Raw genomic sequence first — 25,640 nt, 5'->3', positions numbered from 1 at the left:
GGCTACGCTCTCGGCCCCCTTCCTCATCCACCTGGGGGGATGCAGGTGGGACCCGAGGGCCAGCTTTCGGGCAAGACCACCAATCTCTTCCCCGATACCTGTGCCCACGTGGAAGCATTCAGCTAGAGGTGGCCCCGGGGACCAGCTCAGCACAAAGACAAGTGGCCAGAGAACCCCTCGTGCCAAGAGGACAGGGTCCTCTGCCTGTCTGGCCAGCGAGGGCATCATCCCACCCCTTACTGCTCGGGGACGGGCCAATGCATCACAACAGAATTTTCCTGAAAATGATCATTTCTTTCAACACTTGATAACGGCCTTTCTGCAATTCTTGGGCTGATCGGCTGCGAAGCTGGTAGCTGATGTTATGTTTCAACTTCTTTAATGGAGAGCTTGACCTATTTTTCTCTGTTTTCTGTGTAATGACACACAAAACCCAGAATATGTGTATACCTGAGACTGAGCATTCACAAGTGTCTCTAAAGCACAACACACCCCGAACACAGGCCACCCCAAACGCTGAGGATGAGGGGCGGGGGGCTGGCAAAGTCTGGGGCTGGCTGGGGGCCTGCCTCCACCTTGACTCTGCCCCTCGGCCCAGCCCACCTTGAGGGGGTCCCGAGACATCCCCGAGGGAGTCCAGGAGCCGTGGGCATTTAGTTCCATCCAGTGAGCTACACGGATCTTTCTGGTAAGCTCTGGATATGCCACCCCAGAGCCCACATCCTGCCCTTTGAAAAGCTCCCCTCCCGGGCCTCTCTTCCACGTCACTGTGTTTGCAGATGGCAAAGGCCAGCTGCGGAGTAAATGTCACGGGGCAGAGTCTGCCCAGTGCCCCTTCCCTGGAGTTAGACCTGGGCACACCCTCTCCACCTCTCTGCAGCCTGATGGGCTCTCCGGGGAGTGAAAACAAGCAGACAAACGCATCGCCCCCGGGTCTGGATACCTCTACCCCCCTTTACCTGCACTGCCAGGTGTTATTAAAAAATACCATCCCTACCCCATTTCCAATTCAGGGGAGAAGGGCAGGGCTACATAAGAGCTGTCTCCAAAATCTGGTTGACGAAAGAGCCTTATGGAAGCTTTGCTGGAAACCGGAGACCCTCAGGGAGTACAGGGGGTCCAGCCGCTCTGCCCACTGGGCAGCAGGTCACACACAGGCGGGCGCACCCCGAGGCAGGGCCCCCGGCTCTGACGTGAGCCCCGTCCATCACCTTCCCTGTCACAGAGACAGACGCCGTGTATGAGCATCAAGGTGGTTTTGGGGGGCTGTTGGCATCGGGACCAGGACGGTGCTGGGCCCACTGGAGCCTCCATGAGCATCTGGGGAGTTGAGTCAACTTCGCCCCCATCATCCAGGCCTTTCCCATCTCCCCCCTGGACCACCCCAGCCGTCTAAGCGCCCCAGTAGCTACCCCGAATGTCTCAGTTGTGGGGCACAGAGGCAGCCACAGGCCACTGGGGCTGCTGGCTCTGAAAACACCCCCAGGCCCCTCCATGAGCCCTGCCATGGGCTCAGTCGCCCAGACCGTAGAAAGCAAGACGCCCTCGGCAGAGCCCCCTCTCTCCCTGTCCGCCTTGTTTAGCTGCCACACAAGCCATGGCACCGCATGGGACCTCCTGGGGCACCCGACTAGACCCTCCAGTCCTAAGGCAAAGCTGGTCCTGGGGACCCAGAGAAGAGTCCCAACCCTGGGCCTCCCGGGGCTCCATGAACGCATCTTGAATAAGTGAACCCCAGATAAACAAAGGAGGAGTCCCTGAGTGAATCATGGGGCTGTAAATCCCCTGCTTTCTTCTGCTCTACCATTACTGATTTTATTTAAACAAACAAAACGTTCCCATCTCATTGCAATTTCAGGGGTGAGGAGACGAGGCCAAGAGAAGAACTCACTCAAAAAACCACTATTTGATTAAAAGACATTATCAAGGCCTCATGTGTGAGAAACCAGCTTTCTCACAGCAACTGACGTTCCCGTGGCTTGTGGGGAGAAATGTTTCTCCAGCTCCACAGCAAACAAGCGTTCCTGTTTCCACATCTCCAAAGCAGCCCACTAGCCGGCATTAGGAGGGCAAATGCACAATTATTCATGTCATTAACACGCTCAGTAAAGCTTTGTGAGGACCTACTATGTGCCCGGCCCGAGCTGGTTCTCAGGGGCCCAGACCTGAGGGGGACACTCCCCACTTACCATGCTGGCCCACAAGGGTCTCAGCTCTAGGCAGCTTCCAGAACCCCAGCCCCATGTTTGGTGTAGAAGAGGACTTGCCCTTGGAAGTGACCCCTCCCAGGTTAAATGTGTACATCCTTGAACTGAGAGATGTGATCTGAACCTAATGAAATCGTAGTGTCCCAAAACAGCAAGAAACTCACCCCAAACCAGGAGGGCGTCGTGGGGCGCCAGGTGGGCGTGAGATGCCAGGTGACCGTCCTGAAGGAGCACTGGTCCAGGGCAACTCTCCTGCCTCTTCCATCCAGTCCTTCAGCCGACTGTCGCCGCCAGGGTGTCGAGGACGGGCTGACCTTGGGGAGGGGCAGAAAGTTAGAACGCCGGCAAGGCGAGACCCCAGAAAAGCCACACACGCCCCTAGAAAACACACGGAGCCCAGTCTCACCTGCAGCCTGGTTTTCGGTGGAGGGAGGTGGCTCCTAGGGATGGCAATGACAGGAGAAGGTGCAAGGAGAGAAGCGCAAGGACAGAAGCGACAGGCCAGGTGGCAGCCCCCAGGCCGGCCACGAGGCCGGGGGCAAGGCGGAGCCGGGGCTCGTGGGCACAGGACGGCCGTACAGGCGGGCCCGGTCGGACATGATGGCAAGCAGTCTGGGGGGATTGGGGTGGGGGGAAGGGAGCAGGACGGAGGTCTGGCCGCAGCCCACAGGCACTCAGAGCCTGGAGGCCAGGCCCATGGGAGGAGGCCTCTGAGGATGGTAGGGGAGGGGTGCCACGAGCACTGGAGACCAACCGGAAACTTGGGCGACCCTGAGGGGGAGGGCCTCCTTGCCCTGGGGGAGAGGCAGGCGAAAGGCAAGCAGGTGGGAGGTGGGCGGGGCAGCAGGCAGGGCCAGGGAACCACAGGTGTGGGCTCAGCGAGGAAAACCAACCTGTTAGGCAGAGGGCTGGATGGGTGAGACCCAGAGGGTCCCAAGCCCAGCGACTGGGGCACAGAGAAGGGGAAATGGGTCAGGTGGGGCAAGCGGAGCCCCAGGTGGGCAGTCAACCTAGCAAGCGGGGGGGGGGGGGGGGGGGGGAGCCAGGGGAGGAGCCGCCAAGGAGAGCAGAGCAGGTGGGCAGCTAGGCAGAGGCGGAGCCTGCAGTGCTCCCTGGAGGGTCCCGGCCAGGGGCCCTTGACGTTGGACACGCCCCAGCCCACAAGTGGGGGGCAAAGGAGCTGGACTTAACCCCAGGGGGAGGAAGGCATCATGGACGGAGGGGTCCAGCTCACGGACCCCAACTGAAGAGGGAGACCTGTGTGGCCAGAGCCCAAGGGGACATACACCACAGCTGCCCGTACGCCGCCACCTCAGTCCTGAACTTCAGGTACGGGGGTCCAGCTCAGCCACGAGCACTCAGCTAGGGGATGGGGTGGGAGGCCGAGAGGGCCGGAGGGGCTGGCTGGGACCTGCGGCGAGCCCTAGAGAAGGGCAGGTTCCAGGCCCGCCCCCGCCCCCCAGCTGGCCAAACCAGGCCCGCCCCTCACACCCCACCCCACCTGCCTTGCCTGCAGAGCCCCGTGCCCGGGAGCCATGAGGCCACCCTGGGCAGAAGCAACCCCCTGGCCCGCCACCCCCCGGGGACACAGAGGCCATCAAGGGATGCGCTAGGGTGGCAGGTGCCCAGCCCAGGGCCGGACCGTGGGCTTGCTCAGTAAGGATCAACTGTTGGATGACGGGATGGACGCATGAGTGAACGAAGGGGTGAGACTGGTGAGGCCCCCACTCAAATGGGGCTGGGGGTGGGGCAATGCCCACTCCTCTCAGTAAAAGGACATCCACCCTCCACCCTTTTGACCTAAGACTTCTTGCATCCTCAACTCCCGCCTAGCAGCTCACGTATGGCAGTCAAGTTCCTTCATCGACTCACCTGTCCAAACATACATCCCACATACTCTTACTGAACCCCACTTTGTGCCAGGCTGGTGCTGGGACACCCAAAGGAGTGGTGGCTGGCCTAGGACACCCCCCAGAGGACCAGATGAGGAAATGGTGACAAAGTAGAGAAGAAAAGGTAGATGGAGAATAGAAAGGGGCAATAAAAGCAGAAAAAACAGAAAATCAGAAGAACTGGGGTCGAGGGGATCTCCTGAGCCTCTGGAATTGACTTAATGGTAGAGGCTGAGACCAGTGGGCCCTGGGAGTCACGGGGCAGGACCTCTGGGCTGGAAGCGTGGGGCACAGGGGTCCCGTGTGCATAGGCAGCTGGCAGCAGCATCCGTCCAGGCACAGAAGGGGGACCACGGAGATAAGGATGCAGGTTAAAACAGGCATACACTCGAGAGCAAGTAGCACAGACCCCTCTGCTGGTGGCCCCAGAGGTTGAATTCAACTGCCTTCCACCCCCTCCCCAGGTTCTCAAGTGCTGGAATATTAATGACTTGGGGACATGTATTTTAATTAGTATGTATGTGAGGGTGAAAAGGGTCCTATGGGTTATTTGTTTTTTCCTATTTAAAATAAATCCTCTTTTAGAAACACCAGGAACTGCTCTATTATTTTACTCTCCAAAAAGTGCACGGAGGAGTGTAGGTGGGATCCCCATTCTCAGAGGTGCTCACCCTCATCCAGGCCCCAAGTCCAGGCAACATCCGGGTCACCGCCGCCAAAAGGAGTGGAGTTGCCCCAACTGGCCACCTGGGCCTCCTTCAACATTTTCATTTAGGGGGCTGGACGAGGGTTGGTTTTGTTAACTTGGAAAGAGCATCAGATTCTGATCCATGAATGCCAGGGAACCTTTAGCCAACAAGTAAGTTAAGGAAGTTTTCAACTAAAAGTTTTCTTGCACCAAACACCTCACTTTTCCCTTAGTTGTTTCCCCCCCCTGCCATTTGGCTGAAGGTCTGGGTAGAGTCTGAGGTTTAATTGGAGTGATCTCATCTTGACTGATCTGTCTTGGGGTGAGAAACATCTAAAACTCAGGATTCATAAGGGCAAGTTTCCAACTCAGGCACACTTGCTCTAAAAACATTACTGGGAGACTTCCCTGGTGGTCCAGTGGTTAAGACTCCGCACTTCCAATGCAGGGGGCGCGGGTTGGATCCCCGGTCGGGGAGCTAGGATGTCACATGCCGCAGGGTGCGGCCAAAAAAAAAGGTAATAACAATTAAAAATAAAGACATTCATGGGCTCCTGGGAGTCCAAGAATCAGGAGAGAAAGGGAGAATTTGGGGGGGTGGCATGCAGGACATATGGGAGGGGCACATTTAGGGGGTAAAAGGAGTGACTACAGGTTCTGGTGCTCGATCTGAGTGGTCCTGACAAATCGCTGGTTCTTCATCCTATGTGGGGGCCAAATGTGAGCCCCAACCATGCCCTTCCCTTGGTGGGGGGACTGGGGTACCAATACCCATCCATTTCCTGACCTGGAAGGAGCGTTCCACGGGCACTGACCCTGCGATAATTCTACAGGGCCTACGCCTACGCCTTGGCTTTTCTAGCATTTGAGGACGTTAAAGGCTCGACACCAGTGAGTCCTAAAACAAGTCTGGTGTGAGGCAGAGTTGGAAACGTGCACCCCCATCTCCCTGCTTTTGGAAAAACGGATCCCAGAGGCCTGAAACGCCCTGGCCCATTGCTGGTCTGCACGTAGGGTCGAACAAAGGAACTTTCCGCAAAGCAGCCCTATCTGCGGCCCAAAGCTGCCTGCAACTTTCCACCCCGCTCGATGGATCGCGAGCCGGGACAGAGGCAGAGACTTAAATGGGAAGCAAAACGAATCCTGGGCTCTAGCCCCGAAATTAGAAGCGTGGCTTCAGACCCACGAAGCCCGTGCCCTGCGGCCGCGGCCCTGAGGCACTTATTATGATAATCAGTGTGTTTTTCCTTCCCAGACAAAGAAGCCTCCTTACGAGGCGAATACTGGGATCCAGCAGCTACCTCATTAACGTCTGCAGCCTCTTCCTTGACAAGGCCCAAGATTAGCCCTGTGTTCATTAACGGAAAAGGGCGGAAAGTGGAATAAAACTGAAAAACACAGCTGGGGGGAGGGGAAGGGCGCTTTCTGTCGGCCATTCATTCATTGAAAGACTCCGTGTCGCTCCGGGATTTAATCACCAGCCGAGGGGGCGTTTAACCAGCATGGAAGAGGTAAAGAGGTTAAACCTGATAGAAGGAGTTAAAAACCCAAAATGGGGCAATTTGATTTGAAAGCTTCCCGGGATTTGTCACTGGGATAATGAATTTTAAACCTTTTTCCTGTTTACTTTCTTTTTGCCTAACCCAAGAAGAAACTCCTTCCCCTGGATGTGGTTTTCTGTTTGTTTTGCTGGGGCTTCACATTTTCCAAGTCTCCCTTTCCTACTTTTGTGTCTTTGGTGCCCTCTTCTAGTCTGCTTCTTTCTCTCCCACTGCCCCCTCCCCCCACTTCTTTCTTCTCTCTTTGGTCCTCCCTGTGGGAACTTAACCTACAAGAAAATCTGATGATGACCCCAATTGTATTTTCTCATGAACGCTTTATTGAATTTATTTCAAGTCCCTCAAAGAGTGGGACTTAAAATCTTACCTGCGAGACTGCCCACCTGACCTGCCAGGTAAAGACACCCTACACTGCAACTGAGAAAAAGGTGGCTTGGGAAAACTGACCTACCCCAAGGCCTCAGCTCTAGGTGGTTTAGACACCAACCCAGGGTGAGATGCTAAGAGGCAAGTTCCAGAAGGTGAGAGGTCTGGATACCCCAGTTCTTAGCAGAAACTAAGGAGGAGGAAAGCCGGGAGCAGGTGACTCTGTGAGGTCTACAGGGGCGTGTCTGTCCATAGAAGTGACTGGAGCTGGAAAACGTGAAACACCGGGTACGTGTCTGTGTGTCACGTGCCCATGAGCGTGTCCAGGGTTAACCTCCAGAAAAGTCATTACCTTAGTGACAGCCGATCAGCGGAGTAGAAGAGGTCAGGAAGCAGTGGGTTGGAGAGGAAACTGGAGGTGAGGAAGGAAGACAGCAAGTGTAGACAGCCCTTTCGAGAAGCTTGGCTGCGAAAGGAAAGAGAGAGTGGCTAGAAAGCAGGGCAGGAAGGGCCCGGAGGCTCAGAGCTGCCGACCGAGCAAAGTTAGGAATTCGAAGGGAATCGCTGCTGGCCGGAAGGCCAGGCCTGAGACAGGAGAGGCCAGGGCAGGGGACGCCTCTCCCTTGACCGTGTCAGATGCCTCAGACGCCCCAATCTGAAGGCCGCTTGACGGCCTCTTCCTCTAGGAGGCTCAGGCCAGCCCCGGGTCTGGACAGGGAGTTGTGAGGTTCAAATGAATTGATGGTTGCAAAAAGGTCTTTGCCAACTGCAAAGGGAGACATAAATGCTCCCTGTAATTACTCACTAGGCGCAATTTTACAGCCCACTCAAATCTCACTGGGGCCTGGGTTTTCACTGACCATAAATTATGCGTCCTTTGCATTAAGGATGTAAAACCCAGTGGTGAAAGCTCCTGCCAGCCTCTGGAAGACAAAAGGTCCCTCCTAATAGCCTGGATTAACTCACAGCAGATCTCCGCCCACTTCATTTGTCACCTTCCAAGTCATCCTTCCACCTTCATTTGCCACATAATCCAATCAGCCCCTTTCAGAAGCCCGGGAGCTATTGTCTACACCAAGCCGGGTTTCTCTAAAGCAGCCCAAGTTGTTTTTGTCTCGTCCGGACAAAACTGGTTGGCTTAAAAGGGGACGAGAGAAAGTGCCGGTCGAACGAGGACCCCAATTAGCTTCCAAGAGGCCGTTTTCATCATCTTTGTATCACATACCAGGCCTGGCGTGCGGGGCATATTGTAGGCGGTCCAGAAAATGTTTGTTGAATTAATTCTGTTTTTATTTCTTCTGGAATTTATTTATTGAGCGCAAGCACAGCACCTAGTGGGTGCTAGCTGTTATTAACTGAGGGGAGACAGGGCTGGGCGCGCGATAATCAGGGACAGCTTCCTGGTGTTAAGTATCTCGCAATTTACAAAGCACTTTCATAGTGGTTACATCATTTGGCCTTCAAAAGCGCCCTGTGGGGTAGATAAACGCGGGTGTTTTTTTGTGTTGCTTTTTTTTTTTCCCCCTAATCCCCATTTAGGCCATGAAAAGAACTGAGACTTGGAGAAGTTAAGCAACGTATTTAAGGTCACACCATTATTGAGAGGTGAGGCCAGCACATGGTACCAGCGTTGAGGCCACCCAAGACCCCCAAGACCACCCTGGGCAGCTGGGATTTCAAACAGGCTGCCCCATTGTCAAACATTTGATTGGAAATCAAAGGGCTCTTAGTAGAACTCTGGGGCAGGGGGTAAGGGGCGGCCACAAATGGCACCCAGGGTCCAACTCTCACCCCTTCTCTTGCCAGCAGCGACGCTCCTCCAGCCTCAGCGACCTCACTGTAAATGTGACTCAGTCCCGTCCCCTAGGGAGGGGCGCTCTGTTCACATACGTCTTCTCGCTCTCCAGCTTTTAGAATTACTCAAGTCGATGCCAAATTCATCCTCACCTGTAAACGAGGCGGCCTCACTCACGTGGACATCGGACATAGAAATAACAGAGGCACGGAACATCGAAAGTGCTCTGGAAATGACCACGTGCGCCATGCATGTCCTTACTCAAGTCAGCCCAGCCCCCATCTGGGTGCAGCCCCTACCTGGTGCAGGGAGAGCCCCGTGGACTAGGGCTGTCCGGAGCGCTGCGGGAGAATAAATAAGAGGTGTAAGACAGGTGAGAGGGGTAGGGACGGACTGGCCAACCAAACTGTTTCAACAAACATTTGTTGACCGCCTCCTCTATGCCTGGCCCTACCCAAGGCTGCTTGGATTCATTCAATACTCACAACACCCTGGGAGGTTGCTCTTCTCAACCCCGTTCCCCAGAAAGGACAGGGTGATCTCAGAGGTGGTGGGGATGCCCTTGGCAGTTCAGTAGCATGGCGTTGGGACACATGCTCATTCCAGAAGCCCACCCTGGGCCTTGGAATCGCCAGTGAGATGCTGGTCAAGCCCTTGGCCCAGGTCCCCCTCCTGAGAAGTTCCCACAGGGACTCTTCCATTCAGAACATCACGGGGGTAACAACGGGGTGGACTGAGAAAGACTGACACCTCCCTGGGGTTGGAAACCCTCCAGGTCGCTGACATGTTAACACAAGCAGAGACACACAGAAAAGCAGTGATAGCATCAAGGCAGAAGCATAGCAAAGGTCCGGCGTTAATGACCAATGCCCCCTCACTAGGGCATTGGTTTAAGCCGTTAGCCAAGAGGGACAGCTGGTCAGTTCTGGTCCTCTTCATCCTTCGTCGTCCTGGTCCCGGGGGTCACTGCCAGTGGCCGCTTTGTATGCTGGTGGCATCCAGGAATCCGTGCTCCTAGCATCCTCTGCAATAGATCAAAGGTTAGAGGACCCACTTACAAGCCCAAGTCTCAGTATTAATTAAACTTTAAATGAATTAATTACAACTAAAACTAATTCGTTAACATTTTAAATTGCCTTTTAACTGCTAATGGGTCTGGGGGTGGTGCAAGGAGGGTGGCAGGGGTGAGGGATTCTGCCCACCATGTTGTGTGTAAATTGCCACAAGGAGGGGTTGAAGTACCATGAGGTGGAGGTGAGCAGCAAGCACCTTGGCATCAGCTTGGCATCCAGAGGTGGTCCTTGAAGACAGGGAGGCAAGCGGATGATGTCATCCTTGAACAGAGACCCTATGGCAGGGAGGGGGTGGGATTAGAAACCATCTTGATGACCTCTAATGGCCAGCACAGGAACAGCAGAGGGAGGGAGGGGGTAGTGAGAAAGAGGAGGAAGGGGGGGGAAGAGGGAGAGGTGGAAGGGGTGAGGCGGGAGGAGGGAATGGGAGAGAGGGAGGGGACGGGAAAGGAGGGAGGACGAAAATGGGAGGGGAGGTGGGGGAAGAGGAGAAAAGGGAGGGGGAGGAGGAAGAGAAGAGCAAAGGGGAGGAGGGAGAGAAATGGGAGGGGGTAAGGGAAATTTGATTGACAGGGCACAAGTGTTCGCTGTGTGCGCATGCGCGACCTGAAGCCCGGTTTAGCGGGCCGAGAACCATTTTCAGACACAGACCGCTAGGGGGCGCGCGGCCAGCACCCAGAGCCCAAGAGCACAGACACCTGCGGCGTGCGCGCGGGAGACAACTTCTGCGCCGCCACCCGCGCCTGGCCCGCAGCTGCCAGGGGCATATATGGCATAAGATGGGGGGCCCAACAGGTCTCAGGCTAGGAAGGGGGGACAGGGGCCACCCCAGCTCATCGCGCAGGGCCGCTGTGTCCCCTAAACGCCACCCCAGCTCATCGCGCAGGGCCGCTGTGTCCCCTAAATGCCATCACCAGCCAGAATCCACCTGTGGACATCAGGCAGCACACCCCCTACACGTCCTGGGGTCCCTCTGCGCCCCCCAACTGTCATCTTGCACCAGAGAGATATGAGGATTTCAAGGAGACAGTCGCCATAAGGGTCTTTCCAGAACAAGATTCCACTTTTAATAGGTAAAAACACAGAAATCTTGGCCCCAACCTCCAGAAAATGCAATTAAACATAAATTAATTAAAATTATAAAGCCCCAGTTCTCAATACACTATTTTCACTCACTTATGGTCTCTGGACGCATGCTACAAAATATGGTACCACTAGAAAATAATATAAAGGCAACCAAAACCGCCTAAAATTATCCAGACCACCATCGAGCCCCCCACCCCAAATCTCACCTCCCTTCCACGTCACAGTAAGAATTTCAAGACCCCGCACGATGGCGCCTAATGAACCATCTTAGAGCCTTCTACATTCTACTCAAACGAGCCACATCTTCCTAAGACCCTCAAAACCAAAACCGACCGAAAACAAACTAATCTGCGTCCACGCTCTTCCACGACACCCTAGGTCATGCAACCAGTGCCGATCCCGGCATCTCTGCCCAGCGCGAAACCTGCAACTGCTCCCCAGTGAACCCGGGGGTCTTAAAACATTTCCCCCTTAGGTAAATGAATTCAGAATTCTCCAGTAAATCCCGCGCCCGACCCCCTCCAGCAGGAGAACAAAGGCCACCTCCCCTCCCCACCCCGCCCCCCAAAATTCCGCAGTGCCACCAGCGCCCTCTGGCGGCCAGCAAGAAAACCTTCCAGAAACCTGCCACGTAGCAACCCTCTCACGCTCCCCTCCCCAAGCCCGCTGGCCCACAGTGGGGAGGGGGCGACGTGGGGGGGGGGAGCTTGACAGGGACAAAGGAAATGGCAAAAGGCGACTTTATCAAAAGTCAAAAGCCCACAACATGTCAGAGTCTTCCAGCGACCACCACGCAACACTGAAAAGACCCCCGACCCCCAATTCTCAGCTCCCAGTGCCCAGACCCCCCCAACACGCCCCCTTTTCTGTATTTCTCTCTTCCCTCTTAATTAGCCTCTCCCAGACCCAAGGACACAGCCTTATCTCCACCCCAGCCCACCCCCTGCTTCTATTCTGCCTTCGCCCCCTATTACTTGACCCTCCCCCCAGCCGCCCTTCTCTACCAAACTCATCCTAGGGGGGTTTCTGGTAGGTTTGCACTTGAGCGCCACATCTCCACTATTTAAATAAACAGATGACACCAGGTAGCAATTTTACTGTCTAAATTTTGACTGGAGTAGGCTTTGCACTAACCTGTGCACTTGGATTCAGAATCCCTAGCGGGTAAGTACCTCTACTCCTCACGCCTACGGCCACCAAGAACCGGGCCAAAAACTAGCGGGAAAATATTGCCCAGGAGACTCTTGTTTTCGGGTGCTCTCCCCCCTAAATCTACGGCATGCAGAATACATTCGCCGCCATATCTCCCACCACTCGTGATTCTAAAGGTGGCTTCAAACACAGAAAATCTGGGTTTTGGACCCCAGGGACTGAGGCGCACTGGCCTCTGACAGGGCTTTGATTAGATTCCTCCCACGCGTCCTCACTGAAGCTCCTACCACCCGGCCTTCCCTCAAGGGCTGCACTGGAAAGTGGCCCTGTGATTTTTCCCCCCCAGGAAAATGTGCCTCGAGATTTTCCTTCCTGACAGAATTTCATTGCCGATGCTCGGGGACAAGGCGAAGTGGCCGCCTTCAGGAGAAGGTCCCGGCATCTCTCTTGCGGCATGTCCAGGAGGACGGAGCCCAGCCCAGAAGGGGGTGTCGTCTTCCTTTTGCACATCCTTCCGGGCAAAGGATGGCCAACCACTCACCAAGTAGGGAGGTTCTCGCGCGGGCGCCCCGGCTCTCCCGAGGAGCTGCGGCCAAGGCCAGCGGGCCAGGGCGCGCTCCATCCCAGCTCTCCGCCGTCTGCGCTAGGGGCTGGCTGGGTGGGGTTTATATCGAGGCGCAGAAGGGGTGGTCTCTGACGTCAGCGCATTCTGCTGCAATGCGCTCATTTCTCCAAAAGCGATTGGCCGGAAAAATGAGCCCCCCAGATTCTATGACAAATTGCTCTAGCCGCACCCAGATTGCAGCAAAGAAGGGAGGAAAAAATTCTGCCGCAGTGCCCCTCGCCGCCATGACCAACACCCTGAGCTCACTGGTGCTTTTTCCTACATGAGCCCCGCGCGCCAGGCGGGCAGATTTCTGTGCACAATTTGCTGGGAGAACTGGACAACGGGTGGTTATCCTCAGGCGGGCCGAGGGTAAAGCTGGGGCACCGCAGGCAGCAGATCACACACCTGGCTATTCCGGAACCTCCATCAGAGGATGCGGCTTAGGAGAAGAAAACGATGCTGTCTGCTTCTTGTCCTGGGAAATAAAATGCCCCGGGCAAGATGAGCGGTACCCAAATGTAAGTCAGCGTCTGTCACCCCCCTCTTAGCCCACTCGTCCATTTCCGACTGGGAGACTCGATATCGCATCTCCGAGTCAGAAAAACTGGCTTTTGAGTCCCCAGCTCTGCCGCTTACAACCTGCGTGCCCTGAACCCTGCAATGCCCCCTCCTCTGCCAGGGGGTCCGTTTCCTCCACGTTAACAAGGGGGTACCCCCTAACCAGGGTGGTAATAATCTAGACACGAGCGGTGTCCCTATAGGGAAAGTACTTTTGGAGGAGGACTGTGTCCCACAAGGAGATGCACAGAGTACCCCCCAAATGTGAGATGACGTCCGCACACATACACTTTGAAAAGCCCCCCACACACACCGCCCCCAGGGGAAACAGGCAGCGACACATGTTGCGGCAGAACATAGCTGCACGGCCTCGTGCTCCGGGACCTGGCACATGAGATTTAATCCTTAACAGGTGGCGCCTTCGGCAGCTCTGCCGGGCACTGAGTGGCAAAGCGGGCAGAACCGTCAATCAAATGTCCTCTCGCAAAGGTCAAAATGCTGTTGAAAGGGACTAAGGATCTATCTTAGGGCGACAGGTGGGTGGCAGCCGGGAGGGCAAGGATGAAGCGCCTGGTGACAGAAGAGGGGTGAGAATGAGTGATGTGTCCCAAAGGGGAAAGGCGAAGGGGCCCCGCGGGGGTATCAAGTTAGAACAGCTCCCCCGCACTTCTGAGGGGCTTCAAAGCAGCGGCTTCAGAGCGACCCCCCCATGCCCGGCGATCCTGTAGGTAACTATAGCCCAGTCGGGAGATTCCAGGGCTGAAAAGAAGGGACAGGTCTATTTGTAAGCCCACGGCTAGCGACAGGGAGGTGAAAATGGGCCACCAGGTTGCACGAGACACCGAGCCTTGGTGGGAGGGCTCATTTATAGATGCGCCGGGGGGCTATGGGGGAGATGAAGATAAAGTGGCCTTTGGAGGCCATGGCGGGGAGCTACCTTAAAGTGTCAGATAACGTAAAGGGGGGAGAGAACCCCATTTACAGCCTGCGGAGCACGCACGGCGCCCCAGAGACGAGAGCCGCAGCAGCGGGACTCGCGAAACAGAAAGGCCCGCACGAACCGCGGACGTCAAGAAAGCTTCAAAAAATCATGGCTCCGAGCATCCTAGTCAACAGGAGAGCGTTTATTAGCCACGGTATTAATAGCTAGGAAACAGCCGGAGCCAGCGGGGACCAATCAGCGGCCAGGAGCCCCTGTCGTCAAGCCGGCGCGGCCAATCAGACACCCGCAGGCCCGGTTGCTAGCCTCTCGGGGGCAGAGGCGAGGGGTGCGCATTGTCATGGGGGCGCCAGCTCACCCTCCGCGCGTGGGAGGCCTGCGTGAGAGCCGAGGCGGCCACCGGAGAGGCTCGGTAGTCACGCACTTGGGGTCCCCGGAGGCTGTCCTAGCGACAGGGCCTCCTGGCGTCATCTCTGCCGCCCCAAAAGGACATGAGTGATGCTCTGGGAGGAGCCCCCGGCTGTTTGGGGTGCCTCTGAGAGGCCCTGGAAGGAGAAACTCCAGATGGCCAATGCGCATCTCTGCCCTCAAGGCCTGGCCCCCGGGAGGAGAGGTGGGCCTCCCAGCGCAAAGGCCGCCTCTCTGCTTTTTTTTTTCCGGACTCCCTGACTCGTCAGGCTGCTGCTCAGAATTTACCAGTAAATCCCACTCCTCTTTTTCAAGGTCTCACTGACAGGCCAAGGTAAAAGACCCTGGAAATTCTATATTTCTGACAAAAGCACCGCGGGTTTTATTCCCAGCTCTCCTCCCTCCTAACTGGGAGGCTGCTGTCCAGGCCCTTCACTACGGGCCCCTATTTCCTCATCTGGAAAAAGGAAAGAGTTGGACAAGATGGTCCCCAAGGAGCCCTCCAGTCCTGCTTTGCTTGAGTTGAATGTATACATCAGGCGAGTCAAATGTCTTCCAGAACATTCTGCATGACAGTAATTAGTATCAGGTGTATCCTGCCGTCCATGTGGTTACTTCATCATGCTGCTTTTCTTTCCATTGTATTTTATTTTAAACAGAACTCCATGGCAACATGTTTATCCTTCTGGCTTCCTAAAAGAAAGAAAGAAAGAAAAAGATGGGGGGGAGAAAAGGCAAAGAGAGAAGGACAGACTGCTGTAAACTAATCTCTACTGAGCATGGTTCAACCACACACAAAATCCATATGTTGAAATGTTTTCGTTGGCTTTTCTGGAGCTGAGAACCTAACTTTTTAAATATTTGTTGGTCCAAAGCAAAAAAAGAAATAACTAAATCTATGGTAATATTTGGACCCGAACTGTTTCTCCATCTGAACAACGTCGTGCACGCTTTACTTGCTCGAAAAGGACATTTGAGGGGCTCAGATTCATATCTATAGGGCAAAACAGACAAGGAAATCCAGGTTTGAGAAACGGCTCACTTTCTTTCTGTACATGCTGAAACCCAACCCTCCTGAAGAACCCTGGAGGAGAGCCAGTGTCCCAGGCGCAGGGCTTAGCCTGCTGCCTCTTTTTTTTTTTTTTTTTCACGTAGATCTAATTCAAAGCATACATTTTTCTTCTTTTTTTTAATTCATACTTGGGAACCCTCAAAAGCCGTGTGAGCAGTCTCCTATCCGCATGTACATACTTGTGGGCAAGTATACAAACGTCCTAAGCTTCAGCTAGGAAATGAAGACAAGCTCCTCCTATAGCCATCTTCCAGGCGTGGGTAAATGTGTCTCTTCTCAAAAACAATACTCAGGCTCTTACTGAACAGCGACCCCTGAGTGCCTGCCCCTCTAAGCAGGCCTTCCCAGCCTTCCAGGTAAAACGCTCGTGTAGCCCAGAGGTCTCTCCTCCAGGCCCTCTTCCACACATCCCGAGGGTGGCTACAGTGATGGCTAACGCTCCTGCCTTTCTGATCCCTAGTTCCAGTACCAGCCCCTGTCAATTCAAACCACCCAAGATCACACGTCCCTGAACCACTACCCCAGCACCCTTAGACCTCCTCCCAAGTCAGAGAAGCAGAAGGGCACACAGAGGGTCTTCCTATGAAGCTGCTTTGGAGTGAGGGAGCCTGGAGTTGTCGGGCACCGCCTCTGTGCCTTCTATAGGGCATCAAGCCCCCAAGGATTTGGGGGAAATGATCAAATACAGTCCTGTCTTCTGGGATCCTGGAATTGACAATACCTCTTCGAGAATGCACGCTAATCTGCGGCCCCCATGCTAGCCAATTTTCAGGTACTTGATTTTGCCTTCAAAACCAAGTCTAAACTTTCGAGTTTGGCATTTAAGGACTTGTAGGAGGGGCTCCCTTTTTTCTTTCTGGTCACTTATCCAAACACAGTTCCTACCCACATTTCCTGCCGGTTGGATGCTTGGTGGTCCCTGCCGTGCGTCGTGATCCTGGGGTTGGTAAGTGGGAGCACCACGGCCGCCTGGGCACTTGTGGATTTTCTACCTAGGAAAACTAAGTTCCGGGTTCAGCCCCAACCTTTGCATAGAAGAGTTTGCCAAACTGTAGATACTAAAAGACAAATAAAATTCAGCGCCTTTCATAAAAGGCCATGGATAAAGCTGACTTCCCGGTAGACTGCTGGCCTTCCAGGCAGAGCATTATGTGTTGGACTCTGGGGTGTGTGGTATGTGGGAGAGGGGGTGGGCATTGCTCTTTAGGGATCTTTCTCATGACTAGAGCCAATGAAAAAGAGCTGAAAGGTAATACCCCCAATTACCCCCAAATACCACCCCCCCCAAACCATTAGTTGTTCTGGGTGAATAAATTCTGAATGATTTGTGGATTTCTCTACTGACACGTGTTGCTTTTATTATGTGTATTTTTTTTTATGCAACAACCCAAGAAGACTGACCATTTCAGCCTCTTTCTGATGGACTGCGAATAGGAAGTATTTTTCTAATAAGTAAATAAAAATCAAGAGACTCGGGACCCCCCCCCCCGAGTAGTTGGAGGTATTGGAGCATGGGGTGGGCGTGGGGGTGTCCAGGGGCAGCCCTACAGCCACACCCGACTTCTGGAAGGGCTCCCTTGAACCTGCCGCAGAGGTGAAGAAATTCCAAGCTGTTAGCAGCAAAAGAAAATGAACTTCAATGGTTGCCTTCATGCAGGAGGGGCCCCAGGAAACCCACTTACTAGGGGAACGGGCAGGCCGAGAGCAGGGTCTTGGCGAAGCAGCCCACCACCTTGGGGTGGATTTTAGGAGTCACACCCTGACCCCAGGAGAAGGTGGCCACCTTGCCCCACCCCGCCCACATGCAGCCCCCGTGGCTTTGGGCGTGGGCCAGCCCGGATTCAAGCAAGGGGTTTTCCTGGCCCAACTCCATGGAAATATTTCCTTTGGTGGAGCAAAGAACTGCTTCATTCAACTGCCTGAGGCTAGGGAGGGGGCTGGCTTCACTGTGTTGACAGAACTGCAGAGGCCTGGGGAGGCCCCCCCCCCCCAGGAGAAAATGTATTCCAGGTAGAACAGGACTGGAAAGTTGGCTTTTTTTTTTTTTAACTAAAAGATTGCTAACAGTTGAAAAACTACCATCCCACCCAAGAGGCTCCAAGAGAAGACATCTGCGCTGGATTTCAGCAAAGACGGTCGCAGAGACCTTCTCCTGAACGGCCAGGGCAAGGGGACCATTTGCAGGCTCGCTTGCAGTTTAAACACTCAAGGTCTGGATCCTTCCAAAGCCCACGGTTGGCTTCCCCGGGCCAAGCCTGGTGGTACCTGAGTCTCGGCGCTCACCCAGAAGCCACTAGCCCACTGGTGGAATCAAGGGTGCCTGGGGGACTCTGCAGTTGGAGCCCATGCGCCCTCAGAGGTTGACTTCCAGGGCGCACACCGTCCTCCTTGGCTGACCCTAGGTTTGCCGACGTCCATGTCACAGTCGGTGTGCAAGAGAGGTCACCCAGAAACAGAGGAACCCCCCGCCCCTGCACCAAAAAGCCAGAAGGAACCACACTCACGAGACTCCTGCCTGAGAGCACAGCTCAGAAGCTCATCTGCCAGTGAGAGGCTTGGGAGGAACGTGGGGCAGGAGCGGGGAGGGACAGGCGAGGTTCTTCACCATGAAAGGGGGTGATAATATCCTGCAACCTGGGGCTCTCCTAGGGCTGAAAGGAGACAAGAAACAAACCGAGGGCAGAGCATGGCGTGCAGGTAGGGGCCACTTTATGCAGTGCCACCCGAAGTGAGGGGCTAAGACCCCATAATCGCGATGCCGATTGCTAGCGTTGTTTCCCAGCTCTTGGGTAGACCAGCAGTCTCGCCGGTGGGTGAGGGTTTGGGGCCCTGAGCTCAGACCTCAGGTGCAAGTCCACTTGCTACCCACGTGCCTTGAGTTAGGTGTTTACCCTCCCTGAACCTCAGTGCACAATCTGTAGAATGAGGGTAAGTGCCTCCTTCGGGAGGGAAGATTAAATGGGCAGAAAACAATGTGTGCTGTAGTCACCATGTGTCCCCAGTCTGTTTGACACCAGGGCTGGGGATGCGGAGAGACCTTCTTGTTTTCTATGCTGCTCTCTATGAAGCATACATTTATTTTGTAATTTACAAAGTTAAATCCAACATACGTGCTAGAAGTGAGCCAAGGTCTGTGCCACGTGTGCCCTGTTGCCCTGACACGGACATGGAGATGCCCTTCCTATGTGGGTGGGACACCCCTGAATGCTGTTGCCTCCATGAGTCCTGAGAGCTGGGCTGCTGTAAGCTGAAGTTCGGGGGATGGGCTCTGCACAGTCAGCTGGGGAGTAAAGAGAAACATGCCTCCCCACCCTCAGCCTCTTCGCTGAGCCCCGTGGGTTCTCTGTGGACCAGGCTGGCCACCCTAGTGCAGCCACCTGGACCAGTACCCTCCATCCCCACCACCACCAAGAGCCAGCTCTCTTCCTCAGCAGGACCCCCCGTCCCAAAGACCGGGATGTGAGATGCAGCCTGCAAGCTCAGTAGGGAAATAGATCTTCCAGATAAAAATATTCCCAGAACACTTGGCCTGCCTCCCCCCACTTCCCTGCTGTTCTCCTGCCCGTGGTAGGACACAAGCCCTCTGCGGCCAGCACCAAACATTCTGCGAGGAGGCAGCGAGGAGAGGTGGATGAAAACACAGACTGTGACATCAGACAGGCTCGTCCCAATTCCGATGCCACCAACGTACTAGCAGCGTGACTTTGAGGCCCTTACGCCTCTGTGTGTCTCCGTTTTTGCATCTGTAAAATGGGGATAATAACCGCACCTGCCCCCCGAGAGTTCTGGAGACGTCGAAATGAGGCCATACATGTGAAGCCCTCAGAACCGTGCCCAAGTACCCAGTAGAGGCTCAGTAAACCAAGCAAGGCGGCATCCTCCCCCTGCCCACGCAGACAGCCCTGCTGCCCACAGAGAGAGATGATTTAACAAGGCCACCTTTTCCGCAGGGACACAGGGCATGAAACCTTTGCCACAGTCTCCTGGTTCAGGGGGAGCGGCCCGGGGCCTGGCAGATGAGAGCTGTGAGTCTCTCCATCCTGGGACTCCCGGGATAGGGACAGTGGCAAAGATTCCGAGGGTGGCCAGGTGCCCTGCATGCCAGCCCCTGCTGCGTGCCCTTCCTAGAGCCAGAATGCAGGCGCATCTTGCAGCCTCAGCCCCTGAAAAGCTCCCCCCACCACTCCTTGAAGGGCAACTTCACCACCAGGGTTGCTGGGGGTGACTGCGGGTCACCGAGGGTCATCTCTGAACACCGCAGGTCACCGCGGGTCTCCGCACTTCGCCCCCATCTACCCACTTGCTTGGGCTTACGCTCTGCAAACGCTTCGCCCTCCGAGACACGGGCTCAAATGTTCAACATACCCTTTAGGTGTTTGCGGAAAGGATGAGCTTAAAGGCGCCTGCCTTTAGGTAAACAGAGCTGCCCTTGCACATTTGATGATAAAGAAAAGCAAACAAGGGCCACTTTTCAAAGCCTGCTCCAACCTAAAGACAGCATTGCCTTTGTGAACTGGTGGAGGTGGAGGGCTTCAGGAAGACTCTGGGAGGCCCAGGCCCTTTGAGGAGGGTCCTGCCCACTCACCCCACTGAGCTCCGGTTTCCACTGCAAAAATACGGAAATCAGGACTCACACCACGGGTCTGCCCTGAACACAGATTGAGACAGACTGACAGACTATTAAAAATGAGAAGCCTCCTGCTTTATTCGGAGGGACCCTGAGGGTCCACGTCCAGGGCTGGGGTGGTGGCGTCTCTCTCTGAACCAGTCACCGGGTAGGGGCACACGCGCAGGGGAGCCAGGCCGGGCACACTCAGAACTGGCTGCCCCCCAAATACACCCCCAAATACACTGCGTCTTTAGCCTGAGCTTTGTCAACTTTGAAAGATGAATTCCAGATAACTTTGTTAATGCGTTCATTCATTCAATTCAAGAAACACCTACTGGGTGCCTAGGACCAGCACTGTTTCAAGGGCCGGGGATAAAACGGCAAGTGATGGGCAAGCTCCCTGCCTCTGGGAGTTCCGGGAGCTGGGCTGCGCCCCTACTGTGCGCCAGGCTCAGCTCTGGCTGTCTCTGCTCCCATCTCAGGTGGACAGTGTGCTCAGTCCAGGCCCTGAGAGCAAGTGAGTGCGCCCCACCCTCCCTAGAAGGAACAGCCAACGAGTGGCAGACTGTCATTTACCTAAAAGAGACAGAGCCACTGGGGCTGGGCTGCCCCTGGAAAGCTGGGACCTCTCTCCCAGCTCCGAGTATCAGGAATCCTGGGCCCATGTCCTTTCCCGACAGTCTGGCCTTATGTACATTTCCCAGAAATTCTCACTGTTTACTCTGAGGGGCCTCCCCACACAGCAGAAGTCGTTCAAATGCTGCTTTCGGCCGTAAGTCACTTTCTGGCTGGCTCGGGGCACAGACATCTCAGAACGTTGAACGTATGGCCACGTGGCCACCCCAGAGATCCAAGCAAAACTGTCTGGCTGCCCGGCCTGAACTGTCCCTGAAAGGTTTCAGTGTATACCCCCGGCCCCCTGCTTTGGGGGTTCGCACGGGGCCCTCACACACTCCCTGAACAGCCAGTGCAGACCCAGGCCCGGATTTAGGGCTGATTTCCACAGACCAAATCAAGGCCCTAATTTGGAGAAGCCTGAGTGCATCTCGACTTGGGGCAGAGGGCGGGGAGCAGGGAGCGGCTGCGGGCGTGTGTAAGCTGCCATCTCCCACCAGGCTGGAGAGGAAGCTGGGATGAGGTGGGGGCCCGAAGGTGGAGAGAGGAAGATGGGGAGGGTGGGCAGGGGGTCCAGGTGACTGGGTGCTCACCGGCAAGCCCCCTCAAAATCCCCTCCCTGGGCGAGGTTTCCGCAGGGGAAGAGCATTTCCACTTGGAACCAGAAAGCTCCACCTGCCCCATCCCAGGACCTTGTCTAAAGGATGTGCTGACCAATCCCACCCAGGAGCGACCACGGCAGAAGAAATGTGGACCAACGAGGGGGCCAGGAGGAAGGCTCTAAGTCCTAAGAGAAGCCCCTCTGTTCCCAGCATCCTAATCACTGCAGTCTCATATTAAAACATCCTAGCTGAGTTCCCGTAGTCCAGCTCACCGGAGAGAGCAGAGGCTCAAAACAAACATCCCCAATGAATGAGGCAGAAGATGGAACAGGTGCCTGGGAGCCTGGCGGAGATGCCGCCGCCATGTGCGTTGCACGTCCCACCCGGTGAGCAATGTGGGATGGGAGAAAGAGGGGTCCCAGGTCTGGGGTCGTATACCCCATCAGAGGCTGCCCCGGCACGGGGGAAGGGAGACCCCAACCCACAGCTGGGGGGACCTTGGAGATCAGAGGCAGCCGCTGTTCACTCTGGGCCTCCCCAGGGTCCTTGCACGTTCTGTGAATTAAGAGGAGGATTGGGGGTCCAGGAGGGCAGCCCAAAAGGCGGGGCCTGTTGTGCCCCTCCCGCTCAAAAATGCTTTGGAGCAGAAGACAGGAAGCAACTCACACTGCAGCCTTTCGGAGGCGCTTCCAGGGTGGCCCCAAGCGCGAGGCAGGTCTCGGATGGGGGTTGGGAAGTTGGTACCATTTCCCATATGTTAAAGGCAGCGCTGTGCCTACATTTCAAACCCAACGGAAGAAAGGCAGAGGGAGGCAGAAGGAAGATGTGAGGGACTTTAACATCGGCTCCAGGGCTCAGAGTGGCCTCACCCCGAAGGGTGGGGCGGGGCTCTCTGAACCGTGGACGTGGGCTCAGGCCAACAGGCAGCCGCCCGGGTGTCCGTTCGTGTTGAGCAGAGCACAGACGCGGAGCTGCGTTCCCCTAGGTCAGGATTCAGACTTGAGCCCATGTTCCTCCTAAATAAAGTGAAAAAGCCCGTATCGTCCTTCCACTCCGTGCCAAGATTCACTTGCTCCCGGCAAAACCGTGTGCTGAGGCCACATGCAGCTTTTTGACCCTCTAACACCCCTCACCCCAGACCTGCAGCCAGGAGTGATGGCCTGTGGGATTCTGGGTCCCGGGCCAGCATCATCCCGCAGAGGGGCTACAAAGCGAAAAGGGAAACGCTTGATTTGGGCCACGTCAAGATGTCTCTGCAGGACTTTGTTTGAGATCTACATTCTTTTACTAAACTGTTAGAAGATGCACCATAAAATTCCGCCCACCCCCTACCACGAACACACGCAGGTTCCCTCATCAGCTCGATACCGCGTCTGCCATCTAAACAGGCACGACTTCTCTGAAAAGCCTTCTGGCAGAAGAGACCAAACATTTAAATGCACAGGATTCTGAGCCCAGCCATTTCCTCTAGAAACGATTCCCACCGAAAGGATTGCGCAAGGCGGAGATGCAGAGCGACGGGGGTATCCGGCCTGGGGCTGTCAGTCGGCAAAGCAAAAACTGTGCGCGGTGGGTTCTCAAGGCTTTTAGTACCTATTTGATAGCTTGTTTAACCTTCACCCACGTACTTGATCAAGCCTGTTTGTGGATAAGGAAACCGAGGCACTGAGAGACGGCTAGTGAAGAGCCGAACTGGGATTCGGGCCACAAGGCACTCCTCCCTGTCGCGCTGTAGTCACATTTTCTCCACAACCCCCCACCCCTTGCCCACCGGGAGGGCATTGAACGCAGGTCTTGACAGGGAACCCCCAGGGGCTCAGGACTTTGCAGGCTGGGAGTCATCCCTCTCTCCTCCAGCCGTGATAAGGGCCACGGGCACCCCCATATTTGGCCAGGGGAGGTGGCATCACTGCGCCTGGAGGGCGCTCTGGTGTACGACGGAACTCCACGCAGAAATCAGTTTGAGTTGACCCTCCGCAGAGGAACTGGGTCTCTGGGCCTCTCAGTTTCCCTGACTTGGGAGAAAGGCCTGTAGCGGCTCCCACCCCGACTCTTCAGCAAATACCACAAGGGGCAAGACATGGCCCCAGGGGTCACTGACCGAGCTGCCGTGAACTGCGCCGCAGGGAGTGCGGTGAAGGAGGGCCCCAGCTCCACAATCCTGGGGCTCCCGATGCTGCCGTCCGAGTGAGCCGTGGTGCTGTACACAGAGGCCCCCTGGCAAGGGCAGCCGGTGCCCACGCATCCCCCACCACCAAGGGCCCCGGAGGCCACAGCGTGCTGGGGAAGCTGGCTGAGCTGAAGCGCGGCAGCACGGGGGGTAACTAGCAAGGCGCATGCACCAGGATCCTGGCCTCTGACAGGACCTTAAGTGGTTCAAAATCACTGCCTCAGAGGCTACAGCATTCAAACTACCGTATTTTCAAGGCCATCAAGCAGCCCAGGCACACACCGGTGCTTCCCAAAGCCCCCTTTGCGTTAGCACAATGGGCAAATGTTGCTAGCAAGTGTCCAAGGGGCTTCGGCGGTCTGGGGTGAACCGTACAGGTGCCATGCCTCCTCTAAGACTCCCCGACCCTAAAGCCCTTTCCTCAGTCCTTGGGGCTGGGCAGGAGGTGGGGGATGGGCAGCCTCACTCCTCCCCCACGGAGGACGCAGTCTTTTGCAAACTAGCCTGACCCGGCTGGGGGCCTGAAACCTCCCACGCTGGAGAGTTCTTCCCCTTCGTAAAGGAACAGAGCAACCCCAGGTGGGAGCAGCCCCTGGGTCAAAGACCCCCTCCCCTGGGGGAATTCGTTTTCAATCACTTCCTGGGCTAAAAGCAGCACTCCCCTCACTCCAGACTCGGGGAGGGAACCCACAGATCCCGCAGGCTGTGCAGTTTTCATGCTACAGCCTGGGGAGGGGCTGGCACCCCATCCAACACCACTGTAGAAGGGCTCTTTCTGGATCCCCAGGGAGCCAGTTCAGGCCTCTCCTCACAATTTATCGTGATCTAAGGGATCGTGCTATGGTGCTGTGTTCTTGTATTTACCTCCAAATCCTGCCCACTCTTCACTTTTATAAAAGCCTCGGCTGGGGTTCACCCGAGTTCCCCAGCTATGATTTGGCAGGGCTAAGACGAGGACCAGTCTGCAGACAGCCAGGGCTTTCTCCTCACTGCTGCAGGAGAGTCTTCTGGAAAAGCAGGACCCAGCACTCCGCTCGCTGTTGGGGAACAAGAACCGATCCTCCTCAGAGTAACGGGGCTTGAGTCCCTGCACCTTCGGCGCTAGGAAGCGGCCTAGGTCCGCCCCCGGGGATGGAGGTGGCCCAGACGTGCGTGTGAAGGCAGTGATAGTGAGTCGGGCTGCAGCGCGGGACACTGCTCAGACTTACACCTGCAGGAGTATGATACCCAGCTTGGCATCATAGCCCAGTGCTGACGGGGGCCCCCAGGACTCGATCACCTCTGCTCAAACCGCCTAGAGGGCTGAAGTCTGCCTGGGAGCCGGAGACAAGGCTGCACCTCTGTCTGACTCCACCATCCGCCCCCACCACAGGCGCGTGATTCCCCGGGAACCAAGAGCCTTGGGGCGGGGTGGAGGGTCGACTAAGAGTCAAGTATCAATTCGTCTGGAAAAGCAGAGTTTCAGATGGGGGAGGTGCAGGACCAGGGCCTGGAGCAATTTGGCCGCAGCCTTACCCGGGAAGACTTGAGCCTGCGCACAAAGTTGCCCGAAGACCGTAGATAACCCGCAGCACCGAGAACGGCGGAGACCCATGACGTCACCCACCGTGGCGAATTGTGGTAAATCCCAGGGAGCTATGCTGCAGAGAAATGCATCTGGGCGAAGAAGAGCCGGGAAGCCAGGGGGTCAGGGCAGACCAGTGTGCCGGTTACAGCGCTGCAGGATCACGGTGCGGACCGCTGGCAACTGGCGGACTTCAGCCCGGCAAGTGCCGCCTCCGCTCAGACCCACGAACCCTTAGCAATCCCCAGTGTGAGTCTGGGGCTTGAATATTGCCCTGGCCCCCAAGCCGCCCAGCAGCCTACCCTCGGCACAGCAGAGCTGTCCTCTCTTTTCTCGAAGAGTGGAGGTTTGCCGGAGTCAAACCTCCTCCAAAACTCGAGAGCTTAGATCCCGGGCCTGAAAGAGGAAGATGCCGCCGACCTCGCTCTTGGAGCAAACCGGGCCGTCCCCCTGCCCCCCACCTCGTAGCTCAGCCTCCGCAGGGGAGAGCCATTTGCAAAACAGCAGGCCAGATGGGGGGCCGCCCCACCTCTGGAGCTCGGCAGGTGAGTTAGTCTTTTCTCTCTAGCCCATCTTTCTCTTCTTAAAGGAGAAAGGTGTCCCTGGGTGGGCTGCAAGGAACAGCATCTAAGGCTGAAATTTAAGGCGCTCATCTCGGCGGGAGATCAGCTGCCTGA

General features: G+C 55.8%; 1 long non-coding RNA gene across 3 annotated transcripts in view; it reads right to left on the bottom strand.

Annotated features, from left to right (window-relative positions):
- The window catches only part of LOC117199755 (uncharacterized), a 34,087-nt gene extending 21,612 nt beyond the window's left edge, over window positions 1-12,475 (bottom strand). For 2 of the 3 annotated variants that reach the window (XR_004481078.2, XR_004481076.2), the window contains exons 1-5: window positions 12,360-12,475; window positions 9,750-9,855; window positions 8,807-9,531; window positions 7,065-7,178; window positions 2,372-2,521 (exon numbers count right to left, since the gene is read on the bottom strand). This is a non-coding gene — a long non-coding RNA (uncharacterized LOC117199755). Of the gene's footprint in view, window positions 1-2,371; window positions 2,522-7,064; window positions 7,179-8,503; window positions 8,660-8,806; window positions 9,532-9,749; window positions 9,856-12,359 lie in introns of all 3 variants that reach the window. The other variant, XR_007475432.1, reaches the window with a different exon arrangement.
- Window positions 12,476-25,640: the final 13,165 nt, after the last annotated feature.

This window comes from Orcinus orca, chromosome 2 (assembly GCF_937001465.1).
Source record: "Orcinus orca chromosome 2, mOrcOrc1.1, whole genome shotgun sequence".
Classification (NCBI taxonomy): domain Eukaryota; kingdom Metazoa; phylum Chordata; class Mammalia; order Artiodactyla; family Delphinidae; genus Orcinus; species Orcinus orca.
Note: the sequence above shows the minus strand (reverse complement) of the source record. Positions and strands in the feature narration are given on the sequence as shown.